Source organism: Sturnus vulgaris, chromosome W (assembly GCF_052056855.1).
Source record: "Sturnus vulgaris isolate bStuVul1 chromosome W, bStuVul1.hap1, whole genome shotgun sequence".
Taxonomy (NCBI): domain Eukaryota; kingdom Metazoa; phylum Chordata; class Aves; order Passeriformes; family Sturnidae; genus Sturnus; species Sturnus vulgaris.
The window spans coordinates 27,208,818-27,220,939 of NC_142282.1; the positions used below are offsets into that span (position 1 = coordinate 27,208,818).

A 12,122-nucleotide genomic window follows, 5' to 3' on the forward strand; every position below is an offset into this window, starting at 1 on the left:
CTAATGAGGACCTAGAACCTCTCTTCAATTTATTGAATGGGAAGAGAGAGCTGGTTTCTCCCAGGGAACTGACCCCAGAGGCAAAGACTGCGATCGAAAAGGTACAGAAGGCTTTAGGAGAGAGGCAAGCTCATCATTACCAGCCCGAGCTGCCCTTTGAATTCATTGTCCTAGGAAAACTGCCACACTTAGACGGGTTGATATTCCAATGGATTGAGGGGCAGAAAGAGTCACTCTTAATCATAGAGTGGGTCTTCCTCTCCCACCAAAGATCCAAAACCATCACTAAGCCACAAGAGCTGATAGCTCAGCTGATTCGGAAAGCAAGGATGAGACTGTATGAACTGGCTGGTTGTGACTTGTCTTGGTTTAATTTTGGTTTCCCGGCCAATGCACCAAATTAATGTCTTCGTTTTGAGTTGCCAATTTAAATAAACTTATTTTTTCTGTTGTGAGATAGAACCAGGAGCAAAAGAGCAAGGCAGGCCTAAAATTTGAGAGTATAAAAGAAAATTTATTAACTACACAAACAACGAGAAAGGAAAAAAAATTCAGAATAAGATTTTTCAGATCACTCCTTCCCTCCCTCTCCCAACCTTCATAACAACAAAACAAACATATAACAAATACTTCGGTCAGTCGCCAATTAGTCTTTTTCAGTTCACTTCCGGAGAGAGAAGCCTCTTTTTATTGAAAGCTGTAGGGATTTTTCCACAAGAAAGAAGAAGACAGTTCTCTTGTGGTTTCATTTTTCACGATTTGCATCCGCCCGGGAACCTGCAATCGTGACACTCCTCCCAACTCCACAGCCATCCCAAAGTTGTAGATGTGGGCCATGTCTGTTTCATGGGGTATTACTTTTAAGAATGAAATGTTTGACAGCAAAGGTTCTCTCCATCTCCTTTCTTTCTGCTCAGGCTTCATCTTCAGGAAACTGAAATCCCTTTATTTTCTCAGGGCAGAAATTTTCAACACAGGTGCTCTTTGGTCAAATCATCTATTAAATGGAACATTTCCATCCCCCCATGTCTTTTTCCATGGTTTATAGGAATATTCAGTGCATCAGTTTATCCCTACAATTTTACAAAAAAGATTTTCCATCATTTCAGCATCTTCTCATTCTCCTTCCATCTAAAAAACTTAGCTCTTACGTTACTGACTTCAGAAATCTTCTTATTCCCTTTCATATTCGAAGGAAAGGCTGGAGGCTTTGCAAATCTTATCTGAGCACTAAATAGCTAAAGTTTAGCACAACTACAAAAGTTGGGCCAGGCTCAGGCTGCGCGGGGGGGGTAGCTGAGGTGTTAATCAGCCTTTCTGGGGCTGGGCTGCAGCCCCACACTGCTCATGGCCACCTGGGCAGGCCCGGCCTGTCCGACAGCAGCAGGAGCTGGGCCCCCCCCCCCACGCCAGAGCCGCAGGCCTGTGGAGGAGGAAGCTGTGAAGGTCTTATCACAGAACTTATTCTCCCCCCGGCCATTGGGTCACCTCTTTTGCAAACGGGGCCCAAGTGACCTCCTGAGCCTCCCCCTCCCCCCGCATGGGGGAGGGGGAAGCTCGGGTTGGTGTTACCTGCTCAGCCGCCAGAAAGACAAAGAGACCCAGTTCCGGATTACCTCCTTCAAAATGTGTGTTCACGGAGTGAACTAACTTTCTCTAATTGGCTGTTGCAGGTGTCCCAACCCCCACAGAGGAAATTCTCTTAGAGAAAACCTCTCTCTGAGATTCTTCTTCCCAAGTCAACCTATCACATGACTTCACATGTATTCACCTCCCAGTTAAACTGTCTGAGGAGGGGAGGAACTCTCTTGAGAGATTGACTAAAGAGATTTTTGAGCATTTGCTCCAGAGCAATGCCAGTCTCCAATTATGTCTGGACAGCTATAGAGGACAAATATCAATCCATGCCCCGTCTCACAAGCTGTTTAATGAGGAATTCCACCTCATTCCTTGTAAGAAGAGGAGTCAGAGACCACTCAAAGCTCTCACAGTGTTCACGGATGAATCCGGGGCTTCCCACAAGTCGGTGATGACTTGGAAAATTCCCAGACTCAGCATTGGGAAGCTGATGTTGAGTTTGTGGAGGGAGCACCCCAGGTAGCTGAACTGGCAGCAGTCGTGAGAGCCTTTGAGAATTTCTCAGAGCCAATCAACTTGGTAACAGACACAGCCTATGTAGAGGGGGTAGTGTCCAGGGCGTAGCAGGCAGTGCTCAGAGACATCGAGAATGAGCAGCTTTTCAGGTTGCTTTCCAAACTAATTTATTTGATTTCTCATAGAGAACATCCGTTCTATGTGATGCATGTGAGGTCACACACAGATTTGCCAGGCGAAATTGCAGAAGGGAACTGTCAGGCAGACTCCCTTGCAACCCCAGCAGAACAAGCACTCCTCCCTGACATCTTCCAACAGGCAAAGCTGAGCCACCAGCAGTATCATCAGAATGCGCCAGGTCTGATGCGTCATTTCCAGCTTATAAGGAGTCAGGCTCCAGCCATTGTGGCCACCTGTCCCAACTGTCACCTCCAGACCATGCCATCAATGGGTGTGGGGGTTAACCCCCGAGGTCTTAGCAGTTGTGAGGTATGGCAGACTGACATCACACACATTCCTAGTTTTGGTTGGCTCAAATATGTTCATGTAAGCATTGACACATATTCAGGTGCAGTCTATGCCTCTGCCCATGATGGAAAAAGGGCAATGCACACCAAACAGCACCTAGTGCAAGCCTTTTCAGTGTTGGGGATCCCTAGGGAAATCAAAACTGACCAGGGCCCAGCGTATGTGTCCAAGGAGTTCCTGGAATTCATCCAGCAGTGGGGAGTGGAACATAAAACTGGCACTTCCTACTCCCCCACTGGCCAAGGTGTAGTTGAGCAAGCCAATCAGACGCTCAAGCAGGTCTTGGCTAAACAGAGCAGTTCAACAGCGTGGATGTCTCCACAGCAGAAGCTCTGCAAAGCCATGTTTACTATCAATTTCCTGAATTGTTCATTTGAGAACATGAGTCCCCCTGTGGTACGTCACTTTAACAGTGGGAAACAGTTCAAGTTATCCCAAGATCCTCCAGTCTTGATTAGGGACCCAGAAACCTGGGAAATCAAAGGTCCCTATGAGCTCGTTACCTGGGGATGTGGCTATGCGTGCAGATCCACTCCCTCAAGCCCTCGGTGGATTCCCCAAAAGTGGGTGAAACTGTATGTCCCCAAACATCCTGCTCCAACTGAGGGGGACGAGGAGCAGGTGGCTGTGGTTTCAAAAAGAAGATGCCGCCGGAAAAAAGGGAAAGGAAATCCTCATAGAGGATGACATTCCGGCAGATAGAGACTTTTAACAGGTTTTGTAACGTTTGTCTTTCCTTTTTGAAAAAACCTTCCCTCCTCTCAGTCCTGTGATGAACCCCATCCAAGTTGTCTTCTTGTTAACACTGAACAATCTGGCAGCTGCATGGATCTTCCCTCAGCCACGTCAAAACATCTGGGTGACCTTGGCATAGACACTCCAACAGGAAAACATATGTCTGTCCACAGCAGCAACAACAAACCCTATGTCCACCTGCCTCGTAGGAATCCCATTGAAGGCTGGAGAATATTCAGCCAGCTTTGAAATACAGATGCCCAAGGAACTTCCTGAGTCACACACCATTTCATCATACAAAAATCGTAGGCAGCAAGCAGTAATGAGTAAGAACCCCATAGAGGAGTTGCTGCCAAGTTTGCCCAAAGGAGCCCAGGAACCCCAAGAATTAGAGCTGTTAGGTTCCTACCCAGCACAATATTGCATTCATTTTAGGATTGTCCCAAAACCTTCTAGCTTAAAAGAGTTCCACAACATAATGCAATATCGTGAGGAATTCACTGCCAAAAGGTGGTGTAATATTATAAACCATATTGCAGCTGACACCCCAACTCACTTAAGCCCCAAAAGCCTTCCTAGGGGATTGTTCTTGATTTGTGGAGATTGGGCATGGGCAGGGATCCCTTCTCGGCTCTTAGGATGGCCATGCACCTTCAGGCGGTTGTCCCTGTTGGCACCCAACGAATCCTTAATTAACGATTGGATGCACAAAACCAAATCGGGTAATAAAATCCAAAAACGAAGTGCAGACAATATGGACCCAAACTGTAATTCTGAAATTTTCCATTGGGCCAAGTCCAAAAGAATTGCTGTGTCCCTGTTTCTTCCGTGGGTTGCAGCAGCTAAAGCTCTAGGCGAATTGGGCCACCTAGAGTGTTGGGTAGTCAAACAGGCAAACTTAACATCCACCGCAATCAGCTCCCTCCTAGAAGACGAGGAAATTACCAGGCAGGCCACACTACAAAATCGTGCTGCTATACATTTTCTCCTACTGCTGCATGGACATGAGTGCCAGAAATTTGAAGGACTTTGCTGCATGAACCTGACCTCGAGAGCTCCCAAGATCCATGCTACCCTCCGAAGCATGAACCGCTTGATCGGACAAGTGAAGCAAGAATCTGAAGATTGGTTCAATGAACTGTTCAAGGGCTGGGGACTCACAGGGTAATAGACATCTATAGTTAAAACAATTATGTAAATTTTTATTATTCTTTTCCTTGTAATAATGGCGTTCAGGATCCTACGTCACTTGATTTTCAAGGCTATTAATGGTCTCATTCCTTCTACCTCAGTAGTCAATCACATAAAGATGAAAAACCTAGAACAATCTAACTCTCCCACCAACTGCAAGTGGTGGGCAGAATCATAATTTGAATCAAGATGAACCTAATATCCTTCTTTCAACTTTGTTAAACAAAAAAGGGGGATATGTTGTAACTCCCTAGATGTATTGGAAATGGTAGATTCCGTGACCCCTGCAATGTCCTGTCGCCTGGTCCCTCCCCCCTGTCGCCTGGTCCCTCCCCCCTCTGGCCATACCTAGTTGGCTGAGATCCAATTTCTTCCTGCCCCCCCCCCTTTCAGACCCTAGAAAAGACCTATGCCCCCTTACCTCGCTCTCTTTTCGCTCCTGGAGGACCACAAGAAATAAACCTCAGACTCTCCCGAGGGGGGAAGAGCCTCTTTTGTTATCTTTTATTCACATTCATGTGGCAGATCCCTGAGGCTTCATCCTAACATCTGAGCTAGTCGGGAACTAGGGTGAAAGTCTCAGCCAGGCCAAAGCCACACTCTGTCACCACAGCTGCTATCCCAAATGCTCACCTGTGTCCTTTTGGGTCTTTAAAATACCCCCTTTGGAGGTAATCTATGCCCAAAATGCATGGGGCCTCTGGGCCAGTCACAATAGGTTGATTTTTCCATTCATGTCCAGTCAAGTTCACATCAGCTTCCACCAAGGTAAAGTCCTGTGATCCACCTGTCACGCCAGTGATAGAGACAGATTCTGCCCCCACATATCTTGATGGGACTAATGTGCACTGGGCACCAGTATCAACCCAAGCTTTATATTTTTGTGTTTCTGATGTGCCAGGCCAACGAATCCACACAGTCCAGAAAACACGATTTTCCCTCTCCTCTCCCTGGCTAGAGGCAGGGCCCCTCTAAGCCTGGTTATCCTTCTTTCCTTGGGCATATGTCTTAGAGGTCCCTTCAAGGGGATCGGACATATCATCATCATTATCATACTTGGCAGCTTGGCTACGGGAAACTGGAGCTGCTCTCCTTTTGGTGGAACTTCCTCTTTGAGTCTTGCCTTCCTTCAATTCACGCACCCGTTGTGCCAGCGCAGCAGTAGATTTTCCGTCCCATCTCCTCATGTTTTCTCTGCAATCACGTAGGAAGAACCACAGCTGAGCACGTGGGGTGTACCTTCTCTCCCCATCGGGGGAATGTCTGCGTTGGATACCAGGGCCTCTAATTTGTACTGCCGAGATTTGGAGCAGATCCTCTTTAATCTCCTCCCTGAGTCTCTTATGATTCTCCTCTATCTTGTCTTCTAATTTCTGCAGACGTGTTTCCACTGCTGTGATTCTGGCATGTGTTGGGCCATGCACAGCATCTGCATATGCTCGGAGCTTCTTCGCCATATTGAGCACGGTCTCATCCCTCTCACCCGGCTTCATTATTGCTAAAGAAGAAGCATATTCATGTGGCCCAAGTCGTACAAGTTTTCGCCACATCACAGATGTACATGGTACCAAGTCCGGATTCCTAGTTGTTGTGTCATCTGAGAAGATAATGTCTGCCACTGCCATTTCTCTCAGGCATTGGATCCCTTGTTCTATCGTCTTCCACTGGATCTGCTGCATATAAAGATCGTCTGCACACAGGTATCTTTGTGCTACACTGTCCAGGACCCGTGTCCAGAGGCTGTGAGGGTTAGGCCCCCTCATCATTCCTTGGTCAATGACAGGATCATGTGACAGGGATCCCAAATGCCTGTCTTCAGTGCCGTCCAGAATTGTAGCCTCCCCTGCAGCATCCCAAAGACGGACCAACCAACTAATTATAGACTCATCATGTTGTCAGGTGTAATCCTTTCTTAGGCCATGGAGGTTCTTTAGGGAAAAGGACTCAATATTGGCCTCTGATCTTGTACCAGTTGCTTTGACTCCTGGTTTTATGTCAGGAGGCTTTGAGGGTCCTTCTCCTGCATCATCATCATCATCAAAGACATTATGAATTGAAACAATATAGCCAGTAACTGCTCTATGTCAACACAAAGTAATTGGAACCAAAATATTATTAGAACAGGGTTTTTTCCACTTTCTCAAGCCACGAATTGGAAGCCAAAATATTTGTCCTGGTTTAGGGCAAATTTTGGGGGAAAACCTCCAGAAGGAGCCCCCAGAAAGCAAACCCCCACGACTCCTCCCCCCACTACCAGGTTCGGGAAGAATTTCCTCAGAGAGGACTGGAAAAAAAACCTGTTTATTTAACAAGCGAAACCACTACCCAGCACAAAAAAAAACCAACACCAGCTGACAAAAAACTCTTTCACCGTTCTGAATAGATGACAAACTCAGAAAGTCTCTCCGGCGAGTGGTCGCCCAGTTATCAGTCTCTGGCGCTGGGGCATGACTGCTGCAGATCACAAAATGCAGACTCCCGGTGTTTCTAGGTGTTTCCCAGGTCCTTGTCCGGAACAGGTTCAGACTGTATTCAGTTTCAAGCAAAGCAAAGCGAGCAAAACAAGCAAAGCTAAGCGAGCAGCAAGCAAAGCAAAGCCTCTCCTAAACACAGACCATCGGGGAGGTGAGCCAGCTCGATAACAAGACAAAATAAACCTTCACTTTCCGATTCAGTCCTGAAAGCACAAGACATAATACCAAGCATAAACAGAACACATGATTGGAGATAGAAACACCATAACATCACACTAGGACACTAAGACACACACCAAGCGACCAAAACCATCAGTACTGAACATGAAATGATGGCACAACTGATTATTGAGGCCCAACAGAGACTCACTTCTTTGGCAGGGGTGTATTTCTCCATAATTTACATGCCTATTACCACCTTTTATTTGGATTGGATATTTCAGGAATCTGAGGCTATTCAAATGGCCTTTGCTGAATTCAGCGGGCAAATTTCAATACACCCTCCAGAACATAAGCTTTTAAAGCTTTTATTTCACGTGATAGAAAACCCAAAGAGAAGTGAGGTTCCACTTAAAGCTTTAACAGTATTTACAGATGGTTCTGGTCGCTCTCATAAATCAGACGTTGTATGGAAAGATCCCTCATCTGGTACTTGGAAATCAGATGTGTCCACAGTTGAAGAGTCTCCTCAAATTATTGAACTAGCTGCAGTTGTCAGAGCTTTTCGAAAATATTCTGATCCCTTTAATTTGGTAACAGATTCAGCTTATGTTGCAGGAATTGTGATGAGAGATGAATAATCAGTTTTGTAAGAGGTTGAAAATTCACAACTCTTATTGGTCCCAATGTCTTGTTTTTTCCTTAGAAAACAGAAAATCTCCTTATTTTGTTATGCATATTCAATCACATACACACCTTCGATCATTTTTGGCTGAAGGGAATAGGCAGACTTATGTCTTAGGAATGCCTGTACTTAATTCTGTCCTACCTAATAAGATGGAGCAAGCTAAATAAAGTCATTCATTTTTTCGTCAGAATGCTGCTGCTTTGATTCGACACTTTGGCATTACTAAAGCTCAAGCTTCAGCAATTATCGATGTTTGTTCTGATTGCCAAAGGTTCTCTTTTCCCTCTGTTGCAGGAGGTATTAATCCCAGAGGGCTTCAAAGCCTTCAAATCTGGCAGTTAGATGTTACCTATTTCCCTGAATTTGGCCATTTAAAATTTATTCATTCCTCTATTGACACCTTTCCTGGTGCTCTTTTTGCATCAGCCTGTTCAGGGGAAACAGCTAAACATGTCTGTAGACACTTTACTCCTGCTTTTGCAACTCTTGGCATACCTTCTGAGGTGAAAATGGATAACAGCCCAGCTTATACTTCCCATCGAGCTGCTGCCTTTTTTCTCTATGGGGAATTGTTGTGTTATGTTGTTTAATGTTAATTTTCCTTCTGTGTTGATGGTTCATCCCAGTTTCTTTCCCCTAAGTTAAGTACATAATGGTTTTTCCCTTTCCCGCCTTTGTCCTAGTCAGTCATCCTAAAACCCTCCCCTTTATCTGGAACCTTCCCTGTCCCTCACCCTAAACCCTGCCCCACGGGATGTCAATCCTTTGTAGCCCCTCCTTTTTTTCTAGAAGTTTCTGTGTCAAGCATTCCCTCTTGTATTCATGATTGGTTATATTGTATGTATCCCCACCCTCGGTTTACCTTATTGGCTCAATGTACCCCTTTCCCCGCCTTCTGTACCTCCCCCCGTTAACCGTTATTGGCCAGAGTTTTGTGCCTTCCCCTTGCTCCTCCCCCATACTTAAGCCTGTGTAGAACCCCTTCAAACTGCCTTTTGCGGTTCCCCCTCCCAACCTCCGGACCTGTTACCTCTTCCTTCAATAAATCCCTTCCCCCAGAACCGTAAAAGGTCTCTCCTGTGCCTCTTTGTCCCTCCCTGACGACTTGCCCAGGCGTAGCTGTTGCTACACCCCTTCTGCGGCTCCCAGAGTGGTGCCGGGGAGGGGCCACTCACCGATGCAGGCTTCCCGGAGCTAGCTGTTAGCCCAGGTGAGGTGGGCAGTGGGTGGAAGAAACGTCAGGGAATTACTCACAAAACAGGTATTCCTCATGCTCATGGCTCTCTCAAGCGTCTTTTAATACTACAGAAAGGGGGAGTTGAAGATGGCACACCTGCTAAGAGACTGCATAAAGCTCTTTATGTTTTTAACATTTTGATTTGTTCTTTTATGGACCCCAATCCACCAATTGTTTGACATTTTAATTGTAATTCACAATTGCAACATAAGGAAAGGCCTCCTGTTTTAATAAAGGATCCAGAATCCGGTAAAATATTGGGACCTTACACTTTGATCACCTGGGGTTGAGGTTTTTCATGTGTTCTTACAGAGAACGGTTCCAAGCAGATCCCAGCAAGTAATGTGAAGTAGTTTCGAGAACCCCTGAATGCAGCACAGGAGGATTCACCCTTGACAGCACCTGAGGATGAACCTATAATACCAGCATTGGAAGAGGGCACCGGGGAACAGGACCACGCCATCACATCAGCAGCTGTTTAACTTCTAACTGACTTTTGCCCTTGGGAAATGGTTTGGATTACCTAAGGGTATCAGGGCTTTCAGGGAGAGGCTGTCCCATCTAGGAGAACCAGTTTCCCATTTCAGGAATCTATTCTTGCTTTGGACTGGGAACACCAAAACCCTAACCAAATAGTTACTTCCTTTGAGCAAGACCTTGGTGCAGGACTACTCCTTCCCTTTCCTTGTTTAGTCTGTCATACTGGGCATCACCAAACCTGGGTTAAATGCAAATGTGTTCAATGTGGGATACTGTGGTACTGTGCATCTCATAAAAGACGAGGTGCTTGCTGTCAATGTGATCCAGCAAGACGTAGCAGACAACTCACAAATTCAACAGCTAGTGTGTGGATATAAGTTCAGTTTGCCTGAACAATCGGAAATTACTCCAGAGCAGTGGCTTACTGCCACGGAGAATAAGAAAAACAATGACTTCCCAAATATTATGGTATTTACTGGGAATTGTTTCTAGCTCTCAGACCTGGCCTGTTAATCAACCAAAACCAAATGTCTGGGTAACCTCAGCAAATGTCACAGGACAAGATATGTTGTGTTTGGTCAATGCATCCCCAGATAATCCCTTTTCAACCTGCCTCTTTGCTCTGCACTTAGACAAGTGGCCTCACCTGCCTCAGGCAAATACAGTGTTGCAAAACAGCAATCATGCTGACACCTGGGACCAGTGGACCCCTTATCTTTCCCTGGCATCCCTTGAGCCTCAAGAATTAGAACTTTAGGGCTCAGTGAAAATGGATTTTTGTGTAAGGTTTAATTACTCTGGGAAAAACCAGTCTAAGGCATGGGATGTTTCCCCTCATCATCCCATGTATAAAAATGCAAGTGCCCGGTGTAATTATACATCTAGAAAAATTTCTCACTCCACCAATGCTCCTTTACTTTTACCTCCTGGAGTATTTTTAGTCTGTGGGGACAGACCCTGGCCTGCAATCCCATCGCATATTAAAGGAGGATGATGTAGCCTTGGATGATTATCCCTTTTAACCCCAAACACGTCCATGATTTTTCAACATAAATATCCCTCTACAAATAAGAAAATCTTATATTATTTTAACAAAGGTTGCGATGACCAGCTTGATTTTTAGTCTAAGGGACAGCAATGGGCAGCATCATTTTTCACCCCGATCTAGCAGCAGGAAAAGCCTTGTGTTTACTTAACCGATTAGGCTGTTGGCTAGATAAACAAACTAATGCTACATCCTTAGCACTAACAGGACTTTTAACTCATGTTGATTCTGTTAGACTTGCTACTCTGCAAAATAGAGCAGCAATAGATTTCTTGCTTTCAGCATAGGGACATGGGTGTGACGAATTCGATAGGATGTGTTGCCTTAACCTTTCTGACCACTCCTAGTCCATCTATGCTAGCATTCAAGCCCTGAAAGAAGGTGTGAATAAACTTCAGGTAGATAATGGTTATGACTGGCTGAACCGGCTCCTGGGGGATTGGGGACTCACTGGCTGGTTTAGGAATTTAGTTAAAGTAGATTTGTATGTATAAGACATGATATGCATTGTAGTAGATATTCCTTGTATTTTACAGTGTTTTAGAAATTTAATATACAAATCGCTTAAGAGTGTATTTTTAGTTGAAAGAAACAGGGGAGATATGGTAAATGAGACTGATAGTAGTTCAGATTTAATCAGCATATGCAGCTTGATAACAAGGATGCCCTGGCAAGAGCAAACAGAGCTCTGACTGCAAGAAGATTGAATCAAGTCTGGGTTACAGGAAATAAGATTTTACTAAGTCAAAATGTAAAGTTTGTCTATGTGATGGTTAACTAGACGATTGCAGTAAAATATTACCAGCCTTCCTGTAAATGGTATATAAGCACATGTAGTGCTCAGTAAAAATTGGATTCTGATCACTATTCAGTGTCGCCATCTCTCTCTCATCGTCGATACATCCTGGCCTGAATAAAGTAATGCCTTGATTCCCTAACATTAAAAATCTTGTTGGAGAGGGTTTTTTTTGTTTTTCCTGCCGTTTCAGTGACAATTGTGTCGACTGCAGATGGGACAGGTCTTTTGATGCTCTATGGATTCCGCAATCAGGAGGGGCTCCACATGCACACTTATCTTGGTTTGAAAGACAGGTATTTGTTAAGAAAGGCTGGAGCTTCTCTTGAAATGAACAATGTAAAACCCCTCCTTCCAAATTATTATAATTTTGAAATTCAGGAGCTCTCAGGCAAAGATATGGGAATAGGAGTAACAGTTCTTTCCTAGGAAAATTAAAATAGAAATACAGTATTGCAAAAAAAACAAACCCAAAACACTGACAGAGTCAGAATACAACCTGACACCCTGTCAGTTAGGGTGTTGGTAGCAGTCCGATTAAATGGTGGCTGCAGTCCTCCTGGAGTGACAGATGTGGTTCAGTTGAAGCAGTGGTCTTGTAGAAGGGTGCAGTTTTCCTTCAAAGGTCCAGTGATGATGTAGAAGGGTCTGGTTTTCCTCTGGAATCCAGTGGAAAAAGGCTGCTCTGATGTTCC

At 45.0% G+C, this 12,122-nt stretch overlaps 1 protein-coding gene and 1 pseudogene across 1 annotated transcript in view; one reads left to right on the forward strand and one right to left on the reverse strand.

Annotated features, from left to right (window-relative positions):
• The window catches only part of LOC148220058 (uncharacterized), a 56,498-nt gene that overhangs the window by 10,956 nt on the left and 33,420 nt on the right, over positions 1-12,122 (reverse strand). The gene's annotated exons all lie outside the window — the stretch shown is intronic.
• LOC148220059 (uncharacterized) lies at positions 10,035-11,132 on the forward strand (annotated as a pseudogene).